Here is an 11,425-nt window from a genome sequence, read left to right on the forward strand (position 1 = left end):
GTTCTCGACCATGAGCTGTGCGTACTGCACATTCATAACTTAATTTTGTCCATTTTGTGATGTTTGTTGTCCAAATCATTCTTGGTCTGCCTTTACTTCTTTTACCGTTTATCTTCCCTTCTATTAATGATCTTTGTAATGAATTTTGCCTTATTGTGTGTCCGAAATACTTCAATTTTCTTCTTTTGACTGTTTGTAAGAGCATTTTGCTTGAATTGAATTTGGAGAGTACTTCATCGTTAGTGATTTTTTGTTTCCATGAAATTTTTAACATTTGCCTGTATGTCCAGAGCTCGAAGGCATCGATCCGTTTCTCCATTTTTTGTGATATTGTCCAAGTTTCAGAATTGTATAATAGGGTCGACCAGATATAGCATTTTAAGATCCTGAGACGAGTTGATAAATTTAAACGTTGATTGGTTAAAATATTTTTCATTTTTCCAAATGTAGTTCTTGCAATTTCTATCCGTCTAAGAATTTCATGGTCACACCTCCCATCTTCAGTTATTAAATGACCAAGATATGAAAAAGATTTTACTTTTTGTATAATTTTATTGTCAATTATAATTTGGAGTACTGTGGTGTCTGGTGATTTTGAGATTATCATTGATTTGGTCTTTTTAGTGTTAATTTTCATATTAAATTCTTTACCAATTGAGTTAACATTGTCCAATATTTCTTGAAGATCTTCTTGTGATTCAGCCAACAGAACAGTATCATCAGCATAGCGTAAATTTGTTATATTCAAGCCACCAACTTTTACTCCTTTCATATCATCAATTGATCAAAAAATCATTTCTGTATATAAATTAAAAAGACATGGAGAAAGTACACATCCTTGGCGTACTCCACGCTTGATATCAATTCCTTTAGATAAATCTTTTTCCATGCGAATAAATGCTTTTTGATTCCAGTACAAATTAATAATAAAACGTAAGTCTTTGCCATTCATACCAATATTGGACAAGCAATGAATCAGTTTCTCATGGTTAACTCTATCAAATGCTTTCTCATAATCAATAAAACATGCATATACATCTTTATTTACTGCATTGTAACTCTCACAAATTGTTCTGAAGTTAAGTATACCCTCTCGTGTTCCTTTACCAGTTATAAATCCACTTTGAGTCATGCTAACCTCATTCTCAATAGATTTTCGATTTCTTAATAAAATTATTCTCAACAAAATTTTCAGTACATGACTGATCAAACTTAATGTTCTAAAGTCACTGCAGTTCTTTGCTTTGGATTTCTTTGGTAGTCTGACAAAAACAGTTTCATTCATTTCTTTAGGTATAAATCCAGTCATATATATTTCATTACATAATTTGTGTATGCGTTTTAAACTTATGCCATTGAGTGCTTTTAGCATTTCTGGATAAATGTTATCCTTTCCTGCAGCTTTATTACAGTTCAGATCTTGAATGGCTTTCTCAACTTCAGATATCAATATTTCTTCTCCTTCGTTATTGGTAATTTCAGGCATACATGTTCTATCATCATCATATAATTCTGTTACATACTCTTCCCATCTACTCTTTATATCCTCTTCCTGAAATAACATTTTTCCCCCACTATCCATGATGCAGCTGTTTGCTTGTTCAACTTTCTTCAAACATGTTAGCTGTTTAACTTTCCTGAAGATAAACGGTTGCAAATTAGTAGCCTACATGGACTACAAGTCTAACAATTAGACAAATATGTTTTCTTTCAACTGACATTAGTATATTTTATTATTGTCCTTTTGATCAATTTATTCTCAAAATAACAATAATACTGCTTTCAGCACTAAACCAGTAGGCTACATTTTCTGCATTTAGTTTGGTTTGTTTTTTCACAGCTATACAGGTAAGTCCTTATTCCTTATTTGTTATGCTTAAACCCAAATGTAACATATGTAATAAGGTTGTTCGCAGCAACCAGAAATCCACATTTTGCAGCATGTGTGGCTTTTCTTATCACTTTAAATGCACTACCAGTAATATAAGAATACCCACTGGTACATGTAAAAAACTTGATCATTCTTACTTATGCAGAAATTGTCTGCAAAACTCTTTACCCTTTTTAAACTGTGATGATACTAATTTCTCAGAACTGTTCATACACACAGCTCCTCAACCCCTCAACAATGAACCTTCAGTACTTAACAAGCTTTTTTCATCTAAAAATGCAAATGAAATTGCCAGTAATGATGAACCAGATCTATATTTTGAAGTCAATGATGTGTATATCAGTTCAACTGAAGCAAGCTCATTATTAGCAAATATGCAAATAAATGAATCTCTGATAACTATGCATCTAAACATTAGATCTCTATCCAACCCAAAAAATTTCTCTAAACTTTAAGCACTTGTAACCTCCATGAAAATTAAACCACATATTATATCCATCAATGAAACATGGCTAAAAATAAATCAGATTGGTGAATTTACCTCCCTAGCAGGGTATGTTTGTCTTGCAAACAGCAGATGCAAACAGAAGGGCGGAGAAGTAGCACTTTACATTAAAGATAATCTTATGTTCTCTGTAAGAAATGACTTGACTATCATGAAAGAAAAAAAGTTTGAATCTCTTTTTGTTGATTTATTCGTGAACAAAAAAAAGTTAACTTGTGGTACTATTTATAGATCCCCTCAATCACTTTGTGCTGTCAACTCTGATTTTCTGCAGACACTTCTTCTAACTATAAAAACAATATCAAAATCAAATGCACAATGTTTTATTATGGGCGATTTTAATTACAATCTATTAGACCATAACAACTGTCACACTAGTAACTATGTTGATGCAATGTTTGAATTCAGCTTCCATCCATTGATAACTAAACCAACTAGAATTACTTCATCCAGTTCCACAGCTATTGATCACATATGGACAAATGTCTATAATGCCAAAACAAATGCTGGTATAATAGTTGACTGCATTGCTGACCATCTGCCTGTAGTAGGCTACAATGCTCTCAATTAGGTTTAATTCAAGAATTTTCCCACTTCAAAGAGAAAAGGTGCTTTAGTAACACAAACATCTGTAATTTTGTTAAAAGACTATCAGAGTTTAACACTAAAAATATAATGGAAGAAACTAACACTGATGCAGCTTACAATAGGTTTTTTAACAATTACTCCGAATTATTTAAAAATAGTTTTCCTGTCAAATCAGTAAAACACACGAAAACCCATGGTTGGTATGATGCTGAACTCTGTGAACTTCATAGAAAAAAACAACTTGCATATAAAAAGTACATTAGAAAATCCTCTGAAATAAATAAATCCCGGTACAATGCTCTGAGAAACTTTTATGTTAGATCACTGAAACTCAAAAAGCAAAATCATTTCAAAATTGCTCTGTTGAAACACAAAAATGATCTTAAAACCACCTGGAGTGTTTTAAATCAGCTATTAGGGAGAAGCAAGTGCAATAAATGGTCCCGTCTGGCTGCTGGAGATAAAATCTTAACTCACAACAAAGATAAAGCTGACTACTTTAATGAATATTTTTCTTCAATTGCCTCAAAGCTAGTTGATAAAATCCCAAACAAAACTTCACAATTTTCAGAATACCTTTCCAATCCTATTAGTAAATCAATTTTTTTACAGCCCACCACCACTCTTGAAATTAAGCAAATTCTCTTTTCCCTTCAATCCAAATTAAGTTGTGGCATTGATGAAATACCAACAAAAATTATAAAAGCTTCCCCAGACAATATACTTACAGCACTTGCACATATATTTAACCTATCCTTAACCAATGGCAAATTCATATCATCATTCAAAACATCTAAAGTAATACCTGTACTTAAAAAAGGAAAACAAGAAGACTGCAGTAATTATCGACCTATCAGTTTATTACCATCAATTTCAAAAGTACTTGAGAAAATAATGTAGGCTACAATAGAATATACAATTTTCTAGAAAGCAATGACTTCTTCTATGGTCAGCAGTTTGGTTTCAGACAAAATCACTCAACAAGTCATGCAGTATTACATCTCGTTGATAAAATTTCAAATGCAATTGAAAGAAAAGAAGCAACACTAGGTATATTTTTGGACCTGTCCAAAGCATTTGATACTATCGATCACCACATTCTGCTAAACAAACTTTATTATTTTGGTATTAGGGGTATAGCCCATGACTGGTTCAGAAGTTACTTACAAAACAGATTTCAAGTTGTAGAAGTATCTCACTCAATGTCTGCTAAACGAGAAATATGTTATGGAGTACCACAAGGATCGATCCTTGGACCACTATTATTTTAATCTATGTTAATGATTTTTCGAGATGTTTAGTACACTCTGAATCTATAATGTTTGCTGACGATACCAATTTATTCTTTTGCAGTAAAAATTATGACAAACTTTTCGAAATGGCGAATGAGGAAATGACAGGAGTAACAAATTAACTGGTTAGCAGCAAATAAGCTATCACTAAATGTAAAAAAAACAAAATATATGTTATTCAATAATACCAATAAAGTTTCAAACCTCTCTTACACACTGTCTATATGCAATCAACCCATTGAACGTGTCAACATTATCAGTTTTCTGGGCATTCTGCTGAGTGAAGACTTGTCATGGAAACCCCATATGCTATCCTTACTGCAAAAACTTCGCAAAAACTTTGGAGTGATCTGCAAGGTTAAGTCCTACTTGAACACCAACAATCTGATTTGCCTTTACCGTTCTTTAATCGAAAGCAATCTCCGGCAGTGGCGGCTCGTGGCCTTTGGTGATGGGGGTGCTGCAAATTTAGATGGGAAGTATGACATCATAATGTAACAGGAACAGACGAGCGCCGAAGGCGCGAGCCTCCTAGGGGGGTCTGGGGGCATGCCCCCCCAGAAAATTTTGCACTTTTATATGCTCTAAAATGCCATTCCTGGTGTTTTCAGGACAAAAAATGAAAATTTTGAGCAGTTGAAAATGTGGACTTTTAGAACTTTGAAATAAAAAAATTGCTTTTTCTTAAAGGTTGGTGCAAAATAGGAAATCTGAAGTAATAGATGAGAACATTTTGCTCATAACATGAATATCAGTAAATCATTTTATTATTTGTCATTAACACATCCGAGACCAAAAAGATACTACTAACTACTGTACAACTACAATAGTCGATATAAATACAAATATAATACAAATACTAATAGTCGATATAGTACAAATACAATAGTCGATATAGGCCTACCAGCACGTTAATGAATGGGAAAAGGTGGCAAAACCTTGAAAGGTTTAAAACGTGCCTGAATAGAAAATCATGTAGCAGGCTATGTCTAGTTAGCACGGCCACAAAACCAAAAAAAAACAAACAGTAAACAATAAAACATAAACAAGCACAAATGTAGTAATGAATGACATCCTAATGAAAAGTGTTGTGGATTGAATTTGTCAGTTCCAATTTTGATGTGGATGAGCACTCAGCAGTAATCATAATAATAATAAGATGGAGAAAGAAAACCGGACATAAAAGAAACCCATCCTCAGGCAAAAGCCTGTTTCGATGTGGCCCAGGAGAGCAGATGTTGAGCTCTTTCTATGGTCAAACTGCACATCACACAGTAACCTACGACGATTGAGGTTTGAGATCCAGTTTAAGTTATTGTTTCTTGTCCTGGTGGGTGATGGAATGGATGAGCTGGTACATGATGATGTTCTGATGGTGTTGATGAAGCTCTCATCTCCTTTGGTGTTGTGTTAGTTATGGAGTGTTGTATTTGCTGTTAATATCTACAAACATAAAAGTACAGCACAAGCAGTCAACATTATTGTTAGGTAGGCCTAATCTTTTGTACAGTATTTCGGATTTCAACTGGAATCTTCATAAGAATGCAAAAACAGCCTTTCTACGTTGTCTTTCTATTGTGTATCCGATCCGTTTTGTTTGCTTAAATGAACATTGCTTTAGTTTGTGGACAAAAAGTGACTTTGTATCACTCTTTCTAATTGAAGAAGGAAATTCGTTCCATGTTTTTGCACCTGTGAATTCTATTGAATGCTGAGTTACAAGCGTTTTTGAGAAGTATGGAATGTTTAGAGCATCATTATCATGGTTTCTTGTACACAGGCTGTGAACCTCTTTGACATACTGTATTTAAAACAGTTGGAGAAGCAATCTGGTAGTAAATTGTTGTGAAATTTAAACACGAAAACACCATTTTCCAGTTTGAACACAATTGCCCAATTGATATAGGGATCTTGCTACAACTATCATTGTTGGGGCAAAAAATACGATGAATTCAAAGCAGACTTTTTCTCCTAATTAACAAGTAACAAGGAAGTGTCCAACATGAGAGTGACAATCTAGCCTATACAATATACATTGGTTAAAATTATTTGCAGTATCATATATATAATATACACATAAGCACTGTTTTGTAAATAGTTACCAGTTTTAACAAATTAGATAGGCTATTAATAGGCCTAACCCGAAACATTAAAAGATTAATTAATCAGTACATACTTAACTTTAGGATGTCTTCTGAAGATTTGATTATGTGTGTCTGTGAATAAATAAATACAAAACTGTTGCCATTGATTGTCCAGACATTTCTTTTCCCAAATTGGTGTTTTGCATCATTGACGAGTTGAACTCTCCGCTAAGTAGTGAGTTACTCAGTCAGGGCCATGGATGATCCAGCAAAGTTTTTTTTTTTGCTGAAATACAAGATTTCTTGTGGGTTGTCTGACAAATTTTATTATGATGGGTTATTTCATCACTATGAATAACAAATAAACAAAAGACACAAAGTTCCTACAATGGATGCTGCATTGCTGCACATGCACTATAACTAGGGTGGATACAACTTAGGTAAACAGTGGGATAAACTACAAAACATAAGTTACTTACAAATAAACTGTTCCATATCAACTGGAACCAAGCTTATTTATAGACAAAATCCATTCTTCCTTCTTGTTTTCTTTTGAGCAAAAAGGTAAATGACTTTGTCGTTAATGTCTGGGAGATGAAAAAATTGTTCTCCATTGAAATGACGGCAAGAGCATTTAGTGATTAGAGCCTTTCTTGATTGATGGTACTCCTCAGAAAAGTTTTGATTCTTTTTAATGTTGAAAAGCAGCGTTCAGGCTCTGCTGTGGTCATAAGAATGGTCAGGGGGAATTTTACCAGTTTGGAAATTTCACTGAGAGCATCATTTAAATTACTTTTCTGAATAAATGTCAACAATTCAAATAACGCGGAATATTCATGCATGTCCGACCTACTGCAGAATACTGCAAGTTCAGTTTCAAACTTTTCTTTTTCTATGATGATGATGGGATATGCTTCAATAGTTACTGCCACCTCATGTATGGGCAGTTTATTCTTAAAGCTATTGAAGCTTCTCTTGTTGAACAATTTTGCAGCTACTAATTGTTTGGTGAAGGAATATCTAGCCATTATGTCAACGCATATGCAGTCACACACCTCCTTCGCTTCAGCCATAAGTGTTTTTGAAGAATTCTCACAGTACTTTTAAGTTTCTTATCACAGAAATTGCACTTTTGAAGTTGCTTATATATTCATGTACTTTCAACACATCAATATCTCGAGATTGCATTTGGTTGATTGATGAAACAGCTGCAACCAACAGAGCAATTTTTTGTTGGTAAGTTAATGCAAAATACCTGTTGCTTCTGAAATGGTATGATCAGTGGTTGATGTAGACTGTATTTCATCAAGGCAGAATTTAAGGGTTTCAAATGTTTGTGAACTTTATTAACTGTTCGTATATGAAAGTTCACATTGACAGCACCACGTTGCAGCCTCCCATGTCATAACCTATCCTTCTACCAGTCTACAACTTGCTGCACAAGTAGACTAGCACTTATAAACCATCAACACACAGCCTGAAAATAACAATGCGATGTGGAATTAATGTAAATATGGCAGACCCTGCTCAGCAAAATGCAAATAAAAAAATCTAGCCAATTAAAAAGTTGCGTTGTTCTTACAGTTACACCCCTAGATTTTTCACCTTAACTTATTATCACAAATAAACAATGAACCTAGCTTAAATTTAATTAAGTAAGAACGATAATGATAACCTAGTCTAAGCTTTATCTTTTAGTGCAGAAAGCAAAGCACATTAGTCTAACAATGTAATAGCATCAGTCGCAGCCACCTAACATTGTGTTTGAAAACGATCAAGTATACTTGCAACAAAGGCTAGCCTGACAGGCAACTGCAAAATTTGCAGTTCGGAATTGTGCAGTTTTAAAGCAACCTCAGCCAAATATGACGTCACCATTCCTGTTTGTTCTTCTTTTATAAGATCGCAACTGCAGAGCTTGCAGTTCAGAGCTTCCAAATATAAAACTTGAAAAATCACAATAATTTTTAAAAATCAGAAATTATGAAACATTTAGTCGGTAGGATCTATAGAGAAAATAAAAAAAACGTAAAATTAATAAAAAAAATAAATTCTGAAATGTGCAGGGGGTGCTGCAGTTCTGCAGTTTCTATAGACGAGCCGCCACTGATCTCCGGTATTGCATAAGTGTATGGAAGCATGGTCATGTAACTGTTTTAAATAAACTTCAAAAGATTTGCAACAAATTTATAAAAATGATTGCAAAACATGAATCAAATCACTCTCAATCCCATAATTTTTTCACAATTGACGAACTATACACAATAGAAACTGCAAAATTTATGTTCAAACTCAAACACAATCACTTACCCCAATGCTTTAATTCTCTATTTCAACTTAATAACAATTTGCACTCAATATCAACCAGAAGCAACAATAACTTTTTCCTCCCCTCCTTCTCCAAAAGACTGACTCAACATTCCATCCAGTTTAGTGGAGTTAAAGTGTGGAACAATCTCCCGAAAACCGTCACTGAAATTGAAACCTTTTCAATATTTTGCAGTAACCTGAAAAAGCACTTGCGTTCTGAAAATCAACCTCTAACAACCTATGCTGTAACTCTTTAATTTTTTGACTGTATTATTGATTGTTACACCAAATCCTGGCATAGCATGCCTTTCCAAATGCCACTTTTGTAAATTTATCCTACATATATTACTATATTATACATTAACATATCTTAATATACGTAGGCTATATCTTGTCATATATTACACCCGAATAGTTAAGGATGATGATTACTATCTTTATTCTTCCATGAATAAGCTACTCCTACTGTATTGTATAATTTTATATTGCCAGATAAGAATATATCACTAAGTTACTACAGGCTTGCATCTAACTACCCCCTGATTATTATAAGCTAATTATGTTTGTTCAGAGGATCGCTTGACTTTTCGTAAGATTATTGTTTAGATTGGTTTGGAAAAGATGCTTGAAACAGCTCAGACACTACATCCTTCATCGGCACTACCAAAGAATCTCCACCTCTCATTAGCGATACGAAAACACTCCATCCTTCACTGACGCTATAAAAGATGATTCAACTCTTATTGGCAATACGAAAAACACGCTGCTATATCATCATACTTCTTATGCTCTTACATGTGCTGGAAATTAATTTAAAAAACAAAGCTTTTTTAACTATTTTATCTTAATAATGAGCTGCCATATTGTGTATTTGTTCTGCATTCTATAAGTTACTTAATTTCGTTGCTGCGAACACTTTATTTCTGTATAAAACCTGTAAATAGTCCTTGTTTTGATAGTCCCTTATGTAATTACAATATGTGTGTGTGTATTAGTTTGTTTTTGTGATGTTGTTGGGTTCAGTCGTGTTCTCATTGCTTTAAGAATTGGCGCTCCATTTGTTTCAGGAACGAGGAGGCGACTGATTCTTAACTTATTCATCTACTTGTTTTAATGTATCAGTATCAGGTTTGGTGGCCGTGCTTAACTATATTTATCGATGCATATACCGCAATATTAGATCCTTTTATGCACGTCTTAAACCATTATGGTTTTGCCACCTATTCCTTTTGTTGGTTTTGTTACTGTAGGCTATTTCTTTTTCACAATATCATTTTTTTTTGTATTCGGACAAAAAAAAAATAAATTGAATTGAATTGAATTATACATGTCCGCCCCGATAGCTCAATTGTTTAGCGCGTCAGTTCTGGAACGAAGAAGCTTCAAGATCAAGCAGCGCTGGTTCGACTCTTGGGGTGTGCGCTTGAGCAACGCACGTTGACTGCTCTCCATTCAGCGGTATCTAATGGATGGAATAGTTCCCTGGCAACAAGACTTCAACAATCGAAAACTTCACTCTGTCAATCTCGGTGACCGGGCCTGCGTCAGTGATTCAAAGCCTCTACAAGTATGCGAAACTGCCAGGATTAAGCTCTGCAAGAAGCTTTCCCAGTCCGAGGATAAAGATTCAATCAATAATAAGATGTCTATGATGGCAACTCTTCTTGCAAAGCAATAAAAATTTTCAGTGGCAGCCCTGTCAGTGAAAACCAATGCTTCTTGCTCTCGGACTGCTGACTGCTGAGAGTGTTGACTGACTGCTGAATGTTTACTACTGAAAGGGTGATTGTAAAAATCATCGATGTTTGTAGAAACATACCGGTATGTGTAGCAGTAGCGCACTCAGAAAAAAAACTTAGGGGCTAATTCAGAAATCTTGTCCTAGTGAATTGCAACAATAGGCCAATGCCCATTGTTGTCCATCCCTTTAATTAATAGGCAGCGGCTATTTAACCGGCGACGGTTTTTGAATCTGAAACACTATTTGACCGTCATACGTCATTTATACAGTCACTTTTTTTCTTTTTCTCTTTCAAAGCAAAAGACGAGAAGCGCGTATATAAGTTCTAAATCCGACCATTTTATTCAACTCCATACGTGGCGCGTGCGATACTTCGCCGGCTCCTATTCTAGAGGGACTGAGTTCGATACTAGCCGGAAGCCTTCTTTTTTTTTTAACTAAATTTTGACCCTAAGTGCATTTTTGTAGTCAATTTTTAATTTGTCATGTATGACAAAATAGAAGTACCAGTAGCTTTTCGTTTGCAAACACATGTAAGCGCAAAAACCACAACTAGAACAGAAACAGTTTGAAACATAACACTAATATTGTAAACAGTAAATTTAATGTAGATGTTTTTCCCACTTACAAAACATTCAAATTAGTTCGTATTTTCAACTAAAGTCCCAGACGCCTTTGTCTCTCTGCTTAAATGTCATAGCCTATCATACAGTTTTACATGTCCATGTGATTTGGCATTGACGTAGCCTATTGTACATCGATATGTCCACCAGACATTTGACCACGAGGGTACATCAAACGCTACAACCCAAATTTAAATGTAAACAATTATTTGCTGGAGGCTCGTCTATTCTCCTTAATATTTACTTGATGTATCACGTTCCCTGTGGTGCAAATTTTTTGTAGCTATTTATGTACCGGTAGTTGCCTTTTCCTAATGTAATTTTACCTTCAAAAAGTTGAAATTTATGGCATTTTTATAAATATTTTCAGATTCTTGATGAGGGTTTAAGT

General features: G+C 34.4%; 1 long non-coding RNA gene across 1 annotated transcript; it reads right to left on the reverse strand.

Annotated features, from left to right (window-relative positions):
- Nucleotides 1–3,837: 3,837 nt before the first annotated feature.
- On the reverse strand, nt 3,838–8,358 carry LOC145782184 (uncharacterized). Its single transcript, XR_014290819.1, has 3 exons — nt 6,840–8,358; nt 6,453–6,646; nt 3,838–5,719 (listed from the first exon to the last, which is right to left on the reverse strand). It is a non-coding gene; the product is annotated as an uncharacterized LOC145782184 (long non-coding RNA).
- Nucleotides 8,359–11,425: the final 3,067 nt, after the last annotated feature.

This window comes from Aplidium turbinatum, chromosome 13 (assembly GCF_918807975.1).
Source record: "Aplidium turbinatum chromosome 13, kaAplTurb1.1, whole genome shotgun sequence".
In the NCBI taxonomy this organism is placed as follows: Eukaryota; Metazoa; Chordata; class Ascidiacea; order Aplousobranchia; family Polyclinidae; genus Aplidium; species Aplidium turbinatum.